Source organism: Drosophila mojavensis, unplaced genomic scaffold (assembly GCF_018153725.1).
Source record: "Drosophila mojavensis isolate 15081-1352.22 unplaced genomic scaffold, ASM1815372v1 contig_81, whole genome shotgun sequence".
NCBI classification, from domain to species: domain Eukaryota; kingdom Metazoa; phylum Arthropoda; class Insecta; order Diptera; family Drosophilidae; genus Drosophila; species Drosophila mojavensis.
In genome coordinates this window covers 2,239,223-2,259,171 of record NW_025318907.1, presented here as the reverse complement: position 1 = coordinate 2,259,171, position 19,949 = coordinate 2,239,223, and the positions used below count along the sequence as shown (strand labels likewise).

Genomic DNA, 19,949 nt, shown 5'->3' with positions numbered 1-19,949 from the left:
ATACACAGAGAATACTCAAAGAAATAAAATAAAAAAATAAAAATAAAAAAATGTTAAAAACTCTGGAAAAAAGGGTGCAAAATATAAATAAAAAAAAAAAATGCGAAAAGCACGCAAAATACTTCCTGGAGTTTGTAGTGGGGGTCGTGTTGGCGCGGGAGTATATTTAGCCGGCTGGCTAGCTTTATGTTGGGCCCTGCAGGTGGTCCCGTTTAGCCAGACAGACGACGCATCGACTCCGGCTCGGCGTCGGACTTCCACTGGGCAATCTGACCACAGAGCGCGTCCTTTTTGGGACCAAAATGAAAGGGCTGTGCGCCGCCGTTGGGACAAATTAAAAAGCAACGGCAAAACGCTTGGCCTTCAGCTACTCCTAGTCCTCGTTGTTGTTATTTATTACTAGACTCTCACAACAACAACGAAATCACAAAATGTGGAAAGGACTCGTGTAGGCCATGACCCTCGCACATGTTTTGTTAAATGTAATTTGGCAAATTGTGTAAAACCAAAAAGGGGATCAAAGCGAGGCAGCGCCAAAGAGCAAGCAAAACTCCAAGCGTCACAGATTAAATCAACTTATCGATAATTAAAATGTTTGTCAACTTAATTGTCTCTTGGGGTATTTATGAATAGATGAATAAATATTTGCATACATTTAAATTTTTAATTTTATATAAATTAAAATTTTAAAATATATAAATATATATAAATATATTTTTATACTTCTCAAAATTAAATTCAATTTTAAAATATTTTTGCAAATTTTATCAATACGAATTATAAATATGATATATATTATCAATATGAATCATAAATATTAAATGAATTATAATATATTAAATTATATTATTAATTATAAATATTAAATGAATTAAATTATATTATTAATTATAAATATTAAATGAATTAATATTTATGCATTTGAATTGTAAATTTGATACATTTGAGAAATTTTTAAATTTAGTTTAATATTTTTGGAATATGATCTTTTTGTGGTATCATCTAATTTTATATTAATTTGCTAATTATAATTTATTTAAAAATATAATTTTATAATGTTATTAACATAATTATTTTAAAAAATTTGATTTGGTCTACTGATAGCTATAATTTCGTTATTTTAAATTGATACAAATATATATATATATATATATATATATATATATATATATATCAAATAATTAATTTATCTATAAAAAATTAAAAAAAAAAAATATGTATTATTTTTAAAGTGTTATTTTAGATATCTATTTTTTTTTTTTTTTAATTTATCAAATCATAATTTTTTATAAAATTATGATTTATAAATATTATTTATATTGATTATCCTCTCCAGCAATAGATTTATGCGTCATTAATATGATAGATAAAATGGTAATTGGCATAAATAAATTTTGAAATTCAGATTAATATTTTCTGATCATAAAATGAGATTCTTTCTTGAGGTATTCTAACCTAAGTTGGCAAGGAATTAGTGAACTGCTTCTAAGTAACTTCAATTTTTTATTTTATATAGACAGAAATATCTATACAGTTAAATTTTCTGCTCATGATTAGTTAAGCACATAGCTTGTTAAAGAACTCTATTAATATACGTTATATATGCAGAGTCTATATAATACTCACTCACACGCACACACACATACTCGCATACTCAAATTAAATACTTTTTGAGAAGTGAGAAAAATTCCAAACTAATTGCCACCACGTAGCTGCTGCTGCTGCTGCTGCTCGACTCTTTGCCTTTTGCTCACTTGCGACTTTCATTTTGCTTTAGCTGCACACACAGCTACACTCACATATATGTACGTGTGCATGCAGATAGAGTAGAGTATCTATAAGATACTTGTATTCATCATAGAGCATAATGGCGCAACATTTGCACTCAAGCTGCCGCACTTTGCATGCCACAAGGCCCCAAGCCGAAGACATCGCAAATTTGTCGCAGCGAGTGCGGAAACTGCCCTGCTCCGCCCTGCCACGCCCCCCATTTGGCCTGTTCCTTTGGCATGCCTGACACGCTTGACAAATTCGCTTGCAATTATTTATAGAAGTGCCGAGCCGAGAGAGCCGAAGCGAGGCGACGAGGAGGAGCGGGCGACGTCTTGACTCCAAACTACTTGACTGCAACAGCAGCAGCAACTGCCGTGTGGCATATGAATAAATGAATGTATGAATGAGTGCATGAATGAGTGCGTGTGTGAATGATGCGAGCAAACTGTCTGCCTGCCTGACTATCTGACTGGTCTGAGTGTCTGTCCGGCTGTCTCTGCATATGCCACAGCGTGTGATCCACTTTTTGGGCAATTTAATTATGAAATGCACTCGAATTTTATTTTTACGCTGGCCTCGCCTCATCATTTCTGCATCTGCATCTGCATATGTATTTGTAGTCGTATCTGTATCCGTTTCGATTTATGTGCCAAGTGTCAGTTGTGTTGCAAATTGCAATTTTTCTGTCTCAATTTTGGTTTTCTTGTGTCTTTTTTTTTTTCAAACTCATTTGGCCGTAATAAATATATGTTTGCTAAATTTATTTGCATTTGCTTTCAGCTTTTCGATAGTTTTGTGACTCGCTAACGGTTGGTTAATTAAAAAACTTTGTGCTATTTGTACAATGTTCATAATTTACATGCGCCAGCCACAAGATAAAAAAAAAATGAAATCTGATAAAAAAAAAAATGCGAATAAAACAAAATCCAACAAAAGGAATGAACTGCAGCCAGTTAAGCGCAAAGGTTTTTTTTATGGATTTAGCTCTGTGTAGTCAGTTCGTTTTTTTTTTTTTTCTCTTCGTCCAGTAGCAGGGCTAATTAAACGACGCAACAAGTTAATTAGCAGCGACAAAGGACGAGCACACAGGACTCTGGTCCGAGTGCCATTATGTGAAAAAGCCAAAGCATACTTGCAGGCGCTCGCTCATTATAATACTAATACAAGTGCTGGCCGGGCGCGTCTCATTTTTTTTTTTTTTTTTTCAACAGAGTTATGCAAGTTATTAGTGCGGCTTTGTGGTTGCGGATAAAACTGACAAAGTGCAGCGAGTGCAGCGGCAGTAGCTCCAGTTAACAATATGCCAATGATTAGCTAGCTCTCTCTCTCTATCTCGCTCTGGCAAAGTAATCAGCGCGCAGTCAAAGCGGAGGCCAAATGTGCACTGCCACGATTTGCCTTCAAGCAGATTGGCTTTAAGCCACACATATGTGTGTGTGTGTGTGTGTGTGCAGCTCATATGACAGCTGTCGTTCAGCTGCAATCTTCATTAGTCCACGGCACAATCAGCCAAATGCAAGCCATTTGCCTTCATTTTGCTTTCAGTTCTCTGTTTTGGCTAACAATTTGTGGCAAGTATTTTTGCACATTTTCGTTTCGTTTATTTTGTACTCTTTTTTTCTCCAATTTTTCGGGCAATGGCGGCGCATCCTTTCCAGGGCACTCGTAATTAACTAAAATGCCAAGTGTAGGTCACCGAGCAGGACGAGACGCGCGCCCGTTTGGGTTTGCATAAATACCAAATGCTCGACAGACAGTCAAGGATTTCATTTAGTTGCCAGTTTCTCCATTAAGCTGTAGTTTACTCCGACTCTCTCTCTCCCACTCTATTTCCTCTATTTCTACTCTTTTGCCTGTGTCTCTGTGTGTGTGTGTGCCGGTTTTATTCTAATTTAATTTAGTTTTAAGCGACATGCACAGAGTCTGCTTCAGTGTGAGTGTTGCAAAGTGCCGCTGGCAGTCTGCGCTGTGAGTGTTGAGTAATTGATTTTATTTACAGAAATTTCGTGTGCTGCCAAGTGGAATCGCAAGCTAATTTAGCTTAGTTCCTTTCGTTAAATAAAAATGTTGTCTCGAGCGTCGCTAACCAAAAACTAGACATAATCTGCTAATCGATTGTCAAAAACTGGACAAGCAACTGTCCAAAGCACTTAGAGCCAACTGACAACAATGGCTCGTTCGAAGAATCAAAGAGTAAATTGCAATGACAGCAACTGCAGGGCATCAGCTTGCTGCTAAGCAACGCAATGCACTAAAACGCAACGAGCCAAATAAAAACGAAAAAATAAGTGGGAAAAGGGCGGAATAAAAATCCATTTCACTAGCTTCACGTGGAGCGGCGGGTGTATTACGTTTTTCAATTAGCTAAATTACAATTGGGAAAAAAAGAAAAAAAAAATATTTGAAGCAAAAGACAAACATATACACACGCTGAATCCGAAAAGTTCCTTTGTGGCAGTGTTGGACAACGAGCTGGAGTGGGAATTTAATTGCATCTATTGAATATTAAGCCAGGGCAGCTTACTTGCAAGTGCATGAGGACTTGCCCCACCATAATCCTAATCAGTTTAAGCTTCATTTCGGAAACTTTTTGCAAACCTTTTTCAGCTTCAGTTTGCAAAGATTTTCACTCCAAACACAGCTCGAAATAAGTTTTTGGGCATAGTTTTTAATTTAGTTAAGCCAACGACGGCTAAGACATCCAACTTGTGACGGCACATATACACACACACACACACACACACAGAGTGACACACACACACAAACATAGCCAAAGGGTCGAGCCAGATTTGTGACTCGCACGCATCTGTCGCAGATTTTGACATGTGGCAGCTGGAGAAAAACGGCAAAAGTCAAGCTAAAAGAGTTTGCAGCTTGAGCATTTGCCAGGTGGGCTAAACAAAAACAAAAAAAAGGCGACAGGTGAGTTTTTGCCAGAGCCAAAAAGTTGAAAAGCGGTAAACAAGCTGAAAATGTCGCGACTGTCAAAACTCTGGCGCCAACAAAAGGGTTCACTTTTTTGCTCTAACTCTAGCTAAATATCACTCTAAATGCCTTCATATCCTGCTGCCGCTGCTGCTCCTGCTGCTGCTGCTCTTGGTGAATGCTTTGCACTTTGTCTGTCAAGTCTTCTGCTTTCACGGCAAGTGTTGCTGCCAATTTATTGCAGCAGTTAATTTGCATGAAATATAAATAAATGGCAAACAACTTGAGACAGTTTCGTGCACTTTAAGCGAGACCCGACTGTGTGGCCTCCACACTACCCCCGCCCCCAACCCGAACCCATCCCCATTGCCGCCGCAGACACCCTACTCGGGTATGCCAAATTTAAAATTAAATTAGAATTTCTCCAGCTACTTGCAGAGCTCGGCACAGCACGGCAGAGCACGGCTCGGCTCGGCAGCTCGGTGTGTAATTTAAAACTATTTTACATGGCTGCTAAAGAGAGTCTCGCTCATGTGTATGTGTGTGCGTCTGTGTGTGTCTATGTGTGTGTGTGTGCGTTAGATAAAAAGGCATTCTGCAAGCTTTTTGAGCTGCAGCCAACTTAAACTTGTTAAGCTTCAGGGAATTTCAGCTTTGCAAAACAGCAAAAAATAAAAGTGCTACAAAAAAATACTGAAAATGGTTGGGGTAAAAAATAAAAAAAAAAATAAAAATAAAAAATAGAAAAAAAAGATGTTAGAATATTTAAACTCAACTTGATATGCGCCTGGGAGCTTACAATGTCTTCCAATTCGCTCTCCCTCTCTCTCTCTCTCACTGTCTGCCTGTCTGTGTGCGTGTGTGTGTGTGCGTGCGTGTGTGCATCTGTGTGATTTATAGTGAGCTGGGATTAAGCTGTCTTTGTGCTGCACAAGAATGTTGTAGAAAATTTTTAGTATAATGCACATGATAGAAGACGGCGCCTGGCCTAACAGATCTCAAATTCCCCGAGGCGGAAGTCACAGACAGCCGGGGATTGCAATTGTGAATAGGAATGGAGTATTCTCGTACTCAATTCTTTTCTTCTCCATATTCATTTTTGTGGAGGTGCAGAGCTCAATAAACGCTTAATGCATATGCCATTTGGCATTGTTGAGCATACTGATGATAGTTTAAGCTGAAGAGGGGGAAAATACCAAAGCTGACATGGTATTTTTAATATAATATATATTATTATAGTGGATAGCAAAATCTGTATTATTGAGTATTTTAATTTACAATAGGACAACGCAATATTCTAGGCTTATAAAACGCTTTAAGGAATACTTTAAATGTAGAACCATGTTTGACCAGCTTTTGTGCTCTTCTCTATATATACACATATGCATATCTATACATACACACTCACCTATATCTGTAATTGAGTTCAATGCACTTTGAAACCAATTAGCCAAAGTACAAAACAACAAATACTCCGACGAGAAAATACTGAAAAGCAGCGCACACGAGGAATCAATAAAAGAGGAGCAAGCGCAAGCTAGAAATAAACAAAAAACCATATGAAAAATGGCGTCGCATGGCATAACGGTAAAGGCAAAAAAGCAAAAGGAGGGAGAGAAAAAAAAAACACGGAAAGAATGAAAGAAATACTCGTTTATAGTCGGTCTATGCGTGGTTAGGCGAAGCAAAAGCGATGACGACGCTGCCGCCATTGTTAATAGGATTAGGAAGCACAACAGCCAACAACTAGCACAACAGCAACAACAACAACAACAACAGCTGTGGCAGCAGCAGCAGCAACAACAATAAGAAGAGCGGCTGCTATACATTTCGCAAAGCAAAGCTAACGGCATTAGCAACGGCCAAAACCCACAGCAACAGTAACAACAACAACAACAATTAAAAGCAAACGAATCACTCACACACACACACACACATAAAACAGCGATAAAAAGCCAGCGCACAGTCAGAAGATGCAGAAGAGGCAGAAAAAAAAAATAACACAACAACTACAAAAATACAGCAAATCATTTATAGTAAAGACAGCGAAATAGCAATAGACAGAGACAGCAAACGAGGAGAGCCGTCAGACAGACAGAGAGCGCAAGTCTGAGCAAAGCAAACAAAAGTAAATTAGATTGTGTGGCCCATTAAGGCATTAAGATTTCATTGCTGTTGCTCTTGTTGCTGTTGTTGCTGTTGTTGTTGTTATTGTGTTTCTGTTGTAGCAGTGTGTCTAAGGCTCGGCTATCGGTCGCTGCGGGTGGGAGGGGACGGAGAGGTGCCCAACTGAACTGTGCCCTGCGCCATATGGGACATAAGTTGGCCAAAGACAGTGCGCTACGAGTGCACAGAGAGAAAAAACTAATTCAATTAATTAAAGTGGGCAAATTTAATTGAAGCTGAGAAAAATCTGATTAAATTTCTAATGAAAGTTACAAATAAAATATATTAAATTCTGTAAATATTAAAATTGATTTATTTTTGTTAATACTAGTTTATTACTATTACGTATTACTAGTTTAACTAGAGAAATGTTTATATTAAATATAATTGGCCAATTTTATTGAAAGAGAGAAAAAACCAGATTACATTTAAATTAAAAATGAAAAATTAAAAATAAAATAAAATATTTAAAAATAATACAAATTTTTTGATTTATTTTAATTATTTAGCATGCATTAGAAAAACAGATCTAAGTGCTAGAAAAATTCATGAAATTAAATTTCATTTAATGGAAGCAGAGAAGAAAAGATTAAATATTTCAATTAAATTTATAATTAAAAGAAAATATATTAAATGATTGAATATATTCATAAATATTACAAAAGCGGATTCTATTTCAACAAGAATGCAGTTAATTAAATTGTTAATAAATAATTAAATATTAACAAATTTATTTGTCAAAAATAAAATTTTAAATCGTAAATCTTACAATCATTAGAAACGCAGGTGGCAAATTTATTGAATTAAATTTAATTACTTGATTGATGAAAAACAAAATTAAATATAAAATAATTATTTAATCGATGTACTAAATAATAGAAAATAGTAGAAAAATAATAGAACAAAATAAATTCTAGATTATATTCATTTTATTATGATAATAGCTCAGCCAGAAAAATTAATGAAATTATTAATATATTTAAAAAGCTTTATTAAATCTGACAAAATTAGACTACTTTTCCAATGAAAATTAATAATAATGTAAATAGTATAATAATTACAATATTATAATAAATCATATAACATACATCTATATATAGAAACCAAGCCGATACTAGCCCAACCCAGTTAAGTGTACAAGTTTTTCGCTCAGTGCATCTGTAGTTACATGCCCCTCGCCGTGCTCGCATTGAGCACTTAAAGCGTCGCCGTTGCTAGCGCTGCCAGGCACTTTAAGGGTTTCACTTAAGACCCCAGCCAACAGGGGTACGGGCTGGGTAAGGGATAGGCTACCTACACTACGCTACACAACACTACACTGCACGCATCGCACATGTACGCGCTGCGTTTTCACACATCCATACATATATATGTATATGTATGTACATGTGTATATATATTGAAACACTTGAGCATTTTGTTGACTTGTTAAGGCCGCCATTGCCATCTCGAATCGCAGCGCGCAACGGTTCAACATCTCATCGGGCATCTCATCGTGTTGCACGAGCCGCTGGATACGTGACTTTTTGCGGTTTGCTTGGATTTGGCTGCTAAAAGTGCTAAAAATTGCCAACGCCGACGCCACTGATGCCTCAAAGCCCATTTTGTTGTTTTGTTATTTTGTTATTTCGCTATTTGCCTGTTTATTTGTGCGCGCGCGCTTAATGGCCTTGAAGTGAGCGCGAGTCCGAAATGTATCTTGTATCTGCTGGATGTCATTGCATGGCCAGCTAAATTTAATGGCCCACTGAGGTGTGTCTAGCTATCTGTGTATGAATGTGTGTGTGTGTGTGCGTGTGCGTGTGCGTGTGTCTAAGTGCCTACTGCTGGCATTTGCCATTGTTTGCCTACTTTTAGGAGCTGTCATTCTATTGTTGAGCATTTGACTTAATTTAAAGTGTGACGTCCACTCAAGTCTAATTGTCTGTCTATGTGTATGTGTGTGTGTGCTCGAGGGGCGACAAAGGGTGAGCTGCAAATACACAAACAATTTATATACATTTGTAAACTGTTTAGCTAACGTGCCGAATGCTCCATCGAACGCTGAAATTCACCCCGAATGCGATGCTGTTTGTATGCTCTGCTTAATAGTTTGTGTTGTGTCTATAACAATTAACATCCATCGCTCCATTAAATCACTAAGAAATTTGATGTGCCCAAATAGTTGGCACTGTGAAGAATCCTATGCTGTTTAGTTCTATGAGCTGAGCATGGGTTTAGCTGCGATAATGGGAGTTCTGATTTGTTAAGGGTAGTTGAGCCAGAAGAAATTCGGCTCGGATTGCGAAATATAGAATTGACATGGTATATAGTTTTTTTTTTTTTTTTTTTTAATATCTAGTGGATATTAGATTACCATATCATATATCACTATGAAATAAATTGTTTTTACACAATTTCATTACATTCAAATAGAATGATATTAAGCAAGTTAAGCTACACATGGGTTCCATTGAGATATTGATTTTTTTTCGGTAGCTAAGGATAGTTAAATTTGAGCTTTTATTAACCTGTACAAACATAAAAGTGTTATATGTAAATTTTAAGTACTCTTATATGATTTATTCATTGTCAGACCCTAACTAATTCTTTTCTTTCATTTTTTCTTTGCAGGTAAATAATCATTATCCGTCTATTCACACTTCTATGTAAGGCTCAGGCTTCTGTAAGTAATTTAATCAGCTTTTCAGAAAAGGCGCAAAATTTTCAATTATATTGAAATTCTCACACCCCAATCGAAATTTTGACAACGTTCACATAAAATGTGTTGAAACCCGAATTTCTTTTAAATGCCTTAAAACAAATCAACTCCGACTGCCCACAAGTCTTGCGAGCCACATATTTATGCAGATCATCATTAACGAACCCAAAGCGAACCCTCGAAGAAAATCAAACTCAGCGAAGAAGAAAATTAATTTATGTATGTGCATATGCAGCAGCAGCCAGACGAAAAGGGTTGACCGAATAGCCATACGAAATTGATTGGAGTAGGGGCTGAGGCTGGGGAGGTTGGGAAAACTAAACACAAGTTCAGCTCCTCTGAGCAGTTTGGACAATGCATGGCATCATTAATATGCTGAGCTCTGCATGTGACAAAGGACACTCGGACGGACAGCCGGCGGACCAGGCAGACCTGGCCAAGTCAGGCCAGGGCAGCTCAGGCCACTGGCCGGCAGCAACAACAATGCATTATAATGTGCTTATAAATATATTGTTGTGCGAGTGCTTAGGATGCTCAGCATCTCAAGGGTTGAACTGAACTAACTGTCTTTCCCAGGGCCTCGAATCATTAGAAACCCGAAAAATTTCATGAAAAACTTGTGTAGAATTTCATCATTTCGATTGTCTCTCATCTCGTCTTTTATCCACAATAGCAGCGAGCGTGTGTGTGTTTTTCGTTGGATTTTACGTTGATAACAAGTTCAGTTCGGTTTTTATTGTATTACTGCCACTAAAAGGGGTAGAGTTTTGAAGGTCAAGCGAAAGTCGTTCACACGTTTCACAATTAGCAGCTGGCGCTGAGAGTCGGTCAAGTCGGTCAACTCGGCTGATTATTATAAACTGAGTTGGTTTGTTCGGAACACTAGGCTACGCTCTGCCCACTCCTGACAGCGTGCAGCCCATGTGCTTTTGCATAAATTGAGCCTCGACAACCCCAAAAAGTTCCTTTCCGTTCCATATACATTTTATTGTGCCCCGAACCTTATTCGATGTCAAAGGACAACCCATTCCGCAACGGGACACGCGCCCAGCAGACGCTGCCCTCCACTTGGTGCTCGCTGTTGATTTCTATCTCTTGGCAGTTGTTTATGCAGTGGCTGAAACTGTAGCTGTAACTGGACCTACATATATTTTATAGTTGCCCTCGGATTTGTTGTTGTTGCTGTGCGGATTTTTCGCATTTTATTGAGATGAATTACATGAAATATACGTATAAATGAGGGTCAACGATTGCCGTTCACAGTTGCCAAACCCAATGCCAATACCAATACCAATACCAATACCAATTCGAACTCGAATCCCTAGTAAAGTCGCATATGTATTAATGATTGTGGATTTAACTTGATGTACTGACCATGTTGCTCAATGTGACTTAAGCGACAACAGCAACAACAACAACAACAACAACAACAACAACATCACAACAGGGTACAAATCAATAGAACACTGTGAGACATTCCGCACACTGGGCAAACAGTTCGGACAGCTTGGATAGGCGCAAAATTTTAATGTCCCTTTTGCTGCGTTCATAAATTTTTATTATGTAATTGAGTTTGTTCGGGACTTTTATGAGGGCGGTGGCGATGGTGCAGTGGTGCGGCGGCGGGGACGGGGAGGTGTCTTTGTCGAATGTCTCCAAATAAAACAATAAAACCAAATGGCAAAATGCTCGAATACCAAACAGAAAAAAAAATAGTAGAAGATAGAAAGAGAAGGAGAATGGGAAGGAGAAGGAGCAGAAAAGAGAAAAGCAGAAAGGGGGCATATTAATAAATAAAATGGGGTTCACACAGCGGCGGGTTAAGGGTTCTTTTGTTGTTATTTGTGGGGTTTAGCACAATATCTTTATGATATGCATGTTATGTACAAATTCTGGCTAGCTGGGGTTAGCAGCGATCAATAAATGTAAATACAGCTGCAAATGTGCAGTAGCCGAATGCTCGCCACAGCGATAAAACTTCAGACATGTTCCGATAAGAGATAACGACTGTGTCTAATTTAAGAGCGTGCCAACTGCGTGAGAGAATCTAATTTTGTAAATGAATCGGATATTGGCAGGCTACGAATTTGATGGAATATGTGTACTAGAGTAGATATAAAACTGTACTTTTATTGCAGATCTATATTGGGGGTAACTTGGATTGTAAAAATATATTCGAGAAAAATGGTAAAAGAAAAAAACTCAGATGATTTGGTTTTCTAATGTAAAAAAACAATTAGATATAGCTTCAGCTTCAGTTATTGCTTTCCCAGATAAAATATTGAGTTACTATATAAGCTGAGCTATATACAGTAAAATAGTTATATTGATTCATTAATCAAGTGAAATAATATAGTCGTATAAAATGATGAATCCCTTAACAACACTTTCACTCCAATAGCTCACTTCATTAAACATTATAAATGTCCAAATAAATATCGAAATCATTCAGAGAACTCTTTCGCCCACTCTCTCTCTCTCTCTCTCCCTCTCTCTCGCTTTGTGCAGTGTATCAATACGATATTCATAGCCATATTCGATATGTGCTCGTACTTTACTTCATGACATCTGCAGTCATTCACATTCTCATTATGAATTGATTAAGCCGCGGCAATAGGCCACCAGAACGTAATATTTTGACAGCAAACACGCGCCAGTGGAACGCGAATCAACGAGAGTCCCAGTTTCAGATAAAGGCGCAATAAATTTACATAAATTACCCGCATGAATGCAAAGAATGCCTCTCGAGATGGGCCTTTCAGAGAGGGAGGGAAGGAGAGAGGGGCGAAAAAAAAAGGAGAAGTGTCCCAAATGCGCAGCAATTCAATAAGCAGAAGCGAGTGAAAGGCAAACCTGAAATATGCGGCACGTTCCACACGTAACTCGAGTTTTGGGCTTTGGTTTCAACGGATCGCAGCGCCTAAGGGAAAACATGTCCCGTAAGCAGACGCCGCACGCAATTAGCATGCTAAGAGCAAGCCGAAGATAAAGCAGCTGGAGCAGCGGCTCAAAATGATAAATAATAAGACATCGAGCCGGGCACACGCTCATAAATCTCTGACGCACTTCGTCGCATTTGCTGCCTTCGATCTGGTTCGCCCGGTTTCCGTAGCTTCTTTATATTATTTCTTTTTTTTTTTTTTTTTTCATTCATTCTTCTGTTTCAATTGGTGTCCCATATCCGGAACCCTTCTCAGCTTTTGTAATGTGCCGCGGCACAATGCTCGCCCGATACGGTGAAAGGTTAAGGTGTCATTTCATTTTTTACGCTTCTTCATTTTTGTTGTTTTTTTTTTTTTTTTTTTTTTTATTTGGTTTTTAATACTTGCCCTCCGACAATCATCAACAAATTTGTTTAACATTCTCACTTGAATTACGGACTGCTCATCCTCTTTACTTGTGGCTCTATTCTCTGCGCAGAGTGTCACAACCCTTAAGTTGACACGGGACAGTGGGTGCGCGTTTGAGGGCATTTCTTTAGCCTTTTTGTAGAGCGTAGGGTATGCCGGGTTTGTAATGAGATATGTAACGGAGTAAGCAGAGGCGACTCTGCATTTCTTGGTTTAAGCGATTCATTTAGAATTATATTGTAATTGCTATATGTATTTTTGTACGATGTATAGTATAATTGAGCAATAGCTAGAATAAGTTAAGACTTTTTAATTACAATCGAGTCTCGATAATTTGTACACCGCTAAATCGAAAATCGTGATAAATTGAACCAAAATTCTATCGCCTTGAAAAATATTCGTTGTTGATATTTCTCGGTAATTTTAGTTTTTGTGTAAATACAAAAAAACTGATCACCTTGCCATTTTGAAAATCAACTGCAGTTTTCCTTTTTTATATCACTTGGTATTATTAGCAATGTTGCAACTTAAGCTTGGCATTTATGAATTCTTAATCTGTTTTTATACAACATGTAAATAAGTTTCATTCAAATAAGTTTCGATTTTTTTATATATAGGTATAGTTTAAACTTAGCATTTATGAATTGACTACATTTAAAAAATAAATAATGAATCTAATCTATAGTATAATTCCATAAAATACAAACAAAATGCTTGGAATCTTTAGCATATATTTTACCATATATGCCAAGAGAAGGTTCGACATTTGCAAATGACACTCTGAAGTTTCTGCCAAGCCTCATAGACTATCAACTCTCTTTTTCATTTCTATATGCTCCAAAGACATTGATTCAATATGAATTATTTCTAAAACTTGTACAAACATCTATTAAGAGTATTTACTTGTTAACATAGCTAATACTTATTTCCTTGCTCTGACTATATATGTACATATTTTATATTTTCCCCTGTAATTGTTGTTGTTGCTGGCTGCCTGTCACATTGCTGTCAAAGGCCTTGGCTCGACTGTTCTTTGAACTGTTATTGTTGGCCCAAAGTTGTTGCCGACAATACCAAACTCTTTGAAAGTTTATTCTTTTTAATTAAAGTTGAATGCGAGACAAGTCGCGGCTAGGGCCGTGCAAACTAGAAAATTACGCAACTCAGTTGGCTGGCGTGTAAAGTAATGTGATTGCCTCGGAAACTTTAGTTTTCCACAGTTTCTGGCCTATTGACACTTTGTAATTAGAGTTTGTTTGTGAGTTAACAGCGTCGGGATCGAACGTTGCCTAGGCTCTGCTCTGACTGTGATGGCTTTTGTGTGGTCGGCTAATTGGATCACTTCAACGGCTCTACCCTCGATACCCATTTCAGAGGCAAGCTCTTAACTTGGACTCTTCGACACCCTTCAGGTTTTGACTCAACTCTCAGTGCTCTTAGGCTCAACATATCACTCAAGCTCAGAGGCACGCACAGACACGCATATGTAAATCTCTTGAGCAACCCCCAATTGGCTGTTAACCTCTGTCTCTCTGTGTCTGTACTCTCCCTCTCTCGCTACCCCTCTCGCTCACTCCCTCTCTCTCTCACTTATCGACTCTATCTTGAATATCTTATAAGGAGACTCCGGTTGGAATTTGCCTCAGCGCCTTCTCCAATACAAACTCGCTTGACTTTGATTTGTGCTTAGCTGTTGGCCAATGCTCACCCTTACCCCTGGGTGAGTTGAACGCGCTAAGCTGACGTCATCAACACCCGGTCGAATGTTGTTTGGGTGTGTAAATTGCATGAGTCACTCGCACCACTCGGACCCCTCGAAAAGTGGTCTCAGAATCCGTCGCTAAACTAAACCCCACACCCACACACACACACACACACACACACGCACACAGTTTCAACCACTATCCGATTTCAGACCCTTTTCAGGCCACCGCCCACGTAATTGCTTCCTGCAGATTTCGGCCACTGGGCAAGCAGGGGGCGGGCACTGGCGACGGCTGGGCTCTACGCCGTAGGCCTCAAGCATTGTACTGGCTGCCTTGTGCCCTGCATAATTAAACAGGCGACTGTATTTTAAACCACTTAAAATTGGCAAACGGAAGTCCTGCGCCGCGTCACGCCCCGCAGCAAACACCTGTCAAATTTAGCTGCCAAAAGCTGAGCACGAAAAAAAAGAAAATAAAATAAAATAAAAATAAAGCAGAAAACCTGATAGAAGCAGGTCTAGTCCTTATTAGCAGCGCCCTTTGGCCTAGTCATTGCTGTGTTTCATTGCGACAATAAAATAGAACACCCGCCGCCTCCGCTGCCAATCAAGCGTTGGCCGCCCTGCCAGTGACAGCTATCGGGCTAGCAGGGGGAGGGGAGCAATAGGCGAGGCGGCGGAATGTCCACCTGACGTCCCACTTCATGAACTAAGTGCAGGTCAATCGATATATATTTTTGCCATTCCCGGTATTTATGGGCATATACGTACAATATATAGAGAGGGAGAGTGAGATATTTGAGCCAACCCAAACGGCGACAATAACAGCTGAGCTACTCATGAGAAATTCATTGCGTTCGCCCCTGACTGGCCAAAGCCAAGCAAAGCAGCATTAAATGGCTTTGGGATTTCGGAATAGAGCCTTGAACAACAGCAGGAGGTACATGAGGATAATTCGAGTACTAATCTAGATGGACAGAGAAATCTACTACGAATGGCTAGAAATTGTGATTGATTATTCGTTTAAAGAAAACATTTATTGGATTTATTTTAATAAGTATTAATGAAATACTAGTAGGGCGAAGTGAAGACTTTTAATTTAAAAAATAAATATATAAATAATATATACTATATGATATGTTATACCCAATATATCATATATTATATATATTATTATTAAATATATTATTTATTATATCAGTTGATCCATAGATAGATTTAATATGTCGAAAAACAAAAATTGTAAAAAATTTATTATTTAATATTGATTAATCTAAATAACTATGAAATTGATATATCAAATGTTGTGTAAAATACATAGGATAGAAATAGAGGATAGACCCATAAGAATTTATTCCAAATTGCAGCTCTTCTCTCTTAGCAGAAGTATTTTAATTTTTCCATATATCGACTTGAGCTAACGCTATTTTTGCCGGATTTATCAACTTTCCATTTCTTGACTTTCTATTCCTCAATTTTATTACTCACTCAAGGATCGAAGTTAACATTCCACTACGATTCCATATCAGACTTATTCCTGACTTCGTCAACAGCAAAATGCACTAAATATTTCAGTAAATTAATTTTGTCATTCCTTAATAAAATAGCTAAGGTCGCATGCTCATAAAGCCATCAAGTAGAGGTCATTATTTTGGGGCACACAAATAACTGTATTTAAAAAGTTTGTTAATCTTTTGGCCTCACAATCATTTGTCATATTTGCTCATTCAATAATAAATTGTGGCCACTTGAATCATAAATTCAATTATGCGGAAATATAGTTAATGGTGTTCGGCCCTGGTCCGGCAAATTGATTAAATAATAAAATGTCATTTGTGGCATATAATATTGGCCAGCTGTTGGTTGAATGAACCCAAATGCCAGAAATAGACCACCTCACCGCCTTACCAAAATGACAGAGGCATAATCATTGGATGTCCAAATTGATGTGGAAGCCAAGCGTTGAGATGGTTTTTAGTTTTTAATCAAGTTCTTGGGTCTTGGCTATCATTAACATAACTGAGTGGTCGTCATCATTAGGCTGAACTTTGCGCCAAAAATAAAAACTGAACCCTCAACAGCTGTTGCACAAGCACACACACACACACACACACAGATACACACGCACACAGGGAGTTCTAATCGAACAAAAAGCAAAAGTTCCAACAGTTTCTTAACTACCCTTCCGGGCAGCCAATGACCAGGCAATGGCAAATGCTGCCGCCCCAGGCACAAGTCTCATTACAAATAAATATCTTGGACTATTTATAAAGCCTGGACCTGGGCAGCCTTTTGCTTTTTCGTTTTCGCTTTTCGTGTTTTTCCTCTCGTTTCTCTGCTCTTTGCGCAAATTATGCAGATTAAGGGGTCAGTCAGTCCTTAGACTCGAATCTACACAGCTGGCGGCCGTTAAGATCTCTCTCCCTCTCCCTCTCCCTCTCTCTGGCTCTGTTTATTGCACCTGGTTGGGCAAACAACTATTGCTTTGCTGCATATAAAATAAAAAACGCAAATTTACATGAAAATCAAATTTTCATGTTTTGGCTCTGCATAAATTGTTCGAGTAGCCAAAGCCGTATAGCCGTAGCCGTCATTAAACGGCAGCCATTTTATGGCTGTAGATATGTATGTAAATTGAATACACCGGAGAGTATCGCTAGTCGCTATGTAATAGTAAGTGTTGTCTCTCTCACTCCCTCTCCATCTCTCTCTCTCTCTCTTTCTCTCTTTGCTAATTTAATTGTGTTTCTGTGCCAATCCACAGCAAAGTTTATAGTATTGCATTAGGCGCTTGCCAGTCCGAAATCAGTTCATAATAAGCTCGGCACAATCGCAATTTACAGATGTGCCTTACTTTCTGGGTCACATGTGTTTAACACACATGCTTAACTTTTGGCCCCGCCTCACTCGGCTTTCCTCCTCCTCCTGCTCCTCCTACTCTCTTGCCATGGTAAAAGTTTTGTGCAGCGCCAAAAACTATGCCGCACTCTCATATTGCATTGCGCCAGTTGTGGCTATATTTGTCTATCCGTCCGTCCGTCTGTCCGTCCATCCGTCCGTCTGTCTGTCTGTTTGCCTGTGTCGGTCTGTGTTTGTTTAGTTGGCTGGTTTTGCCTTATTTTTCTTATTTTTTTTCCCAGATTTTCTATGCCGTTTTCAATGCCAAAAATTTGCGCGTTAATTTGTCTGCAGTTTTTTCCTCTTTTTTTTTCTTTTTCTTTCTTTTTTTTTTCGTCGACTTTTGAGCTTATCAGCCAAATGCAAAATGTTGCAGGCGCAAAAGTTTTTCGTTTTGTTTCTTTAGCGTTTTCACGTTAGTTTTTAAACCATTTTAATTGAGTTTTGTTGGCCATTTTGGCCCATTTTTTGTTGCATTTTTATGAGGTTTTAGACAAAGATTTGTTTCAAATTTATCGTTTTGAGTTTTTAGTTAGCTCGAAATGGGCTGCAGATATTTCTATGCAGATGCTTGTATTGTTTGGATTTTTATATTTATATATGTATGTATATACCCATGAATGCATCTGGGTTGTTAAAATAATTCTTGGTTTATTTTTAATATAATTTATAAATATATATCAATATGTTTCAAATAATTCATGGTTTATATTGAATGTATTTTAGATGTATATAAATATATTTAAAATCATTATTTGTTTATTTTAAATCTATTTTATTATTTATACTTGTTTATTTGCATAGAATTTTGTTTTGCTTAAATACGTGTGAGATCTCTCAATTTAGCAATTTTGTTTTCCGTATTAAAGTCACATTCGAGTTGATTGAACATTTCTCCCGAATGTGCTTAAGCCAATGTCCCTGAGAGAAAGTGAATGTTTGTGGTGTTCACAATTTGGCTTAGCCGCACAAGATGTTTGCTTTGTCTTTGCCATGACTTGGGGCTACTTGCTGCCAGATGATTTTTGCTCCTATCGTATCTGTGCAATATGTCAACTCGTTCAATCCACAACAATGCATCGCACACACACACACACACACACACACAGATATACGCATATTTTGCATTTGCTGAATGCATTCGCGTTGTCACAACAACCAACAGGAACAAAAATAGAAAGAAAATTGAGAGAGAGAAAAAAGAAAAGCCAATTTCAAATTCGCGCTAGGCATTTTGTCTTTGTTGTTGTTGCTGGAGTTTTCTTTTGTTTTTTGGCCGAACAAAATGCGTCAATGGCAGGCGACAGGCAGCCCCAAAAAATATGAGCCCGAAAGCAACAACTATATTCGCATTGAACATTTTTGTTACTCTCTGATTGTTGATAAATATGACAATAAAATGGACACATATCGACCAATAACAACGACAACAACAACAACAACAACAACACCAACTGCAACAGCAGCGGCAAACAATTTCAAATGAACGCAATATTTTTCTGTGTGCACTCTCGCGGTACAGTTAAGCTTGGCGCATAACGGATGCCAGGTGTGTGTGACGTGTGAAAATGCTGACAACAATAAGAACAACAACAAGGCCGCTAATAAAAGCAAGCCATGCACAGCTTTTGGGCGTCAAGAGTTTAACATTGAGTACAGACTGCAAAAAATGAAGAAACAGAAACAAAGTTTACTCTGCTTTCTTTTTGGGCTCTCACTGTGCTGTGGCGCCATCTGTCGGCAGGCAGCGTAGAGCAAGAGACAACGTGTGTGTGATTGTGTGTGTGTGTCTGTGTGCTGGTAGAACGCACGTGATAAGCATGTGAAATTTTATGGCAACTCTATTTGTAACTTTCAACCTATGTGTGTGTGTGCATGTGTGTGTGTGTGTGCATGTGTGTGCGAGCTGCAACAACTTTTTGCTTTGAGGCTTGGCAGCCATCTCGTTTCCGCACTGCACTGTCTGTCCCACACACACACACACACTGTGTCTCCCTCTCTCTCTCCCTCTCTCTCTCTCTCTCTCACTCACTCGTTGGCTGCCACTGTCTAGCACTTTTGTGTGTGCACTGACTTGGAAAATACTTTTTGTGATAACATTTTATGGCTTGACAAGCAGCAAGGCAAACTACGCGCATCTCTCCTTTTTTTTTTGGTCCACCCAAAAAAAAAAAAAAAAAAAAAAAAAAGACATGAGAGATGAAAAAAATTATAAAAGAAACAATTTTTTTATGTATATTTTGTGTGTTGCAAAGTAAAGCATTATGGAGCCCTAGGCAGGCACACACACATACATATATGTATATGTATATATGGGTGTGGGATAGTTGGGCGTGAGGCGCTGGCATCAATTTGCAATTTGACAGCTGCCTATAAATAGCAAGAGAAATGACAACGCCAACTTACAATCACTTTGACATTGATGGAACTT

The 19,949-nt window shown here is 38.2% G+C and overlaps 1 protein-coding gene across 13 annotated transcripts in view; it reads left to right on the top strand.

Moving 5' to 3' along the window:
* LOC6580505 (protein muscleblind) overlaps nucleotides 1–19,949 on the top strand; it is a 186,317-nt gene that overhangs the window by 106,734 nt on the left and 59,634 nt on the right. The window lies entirely within an intron of this gene.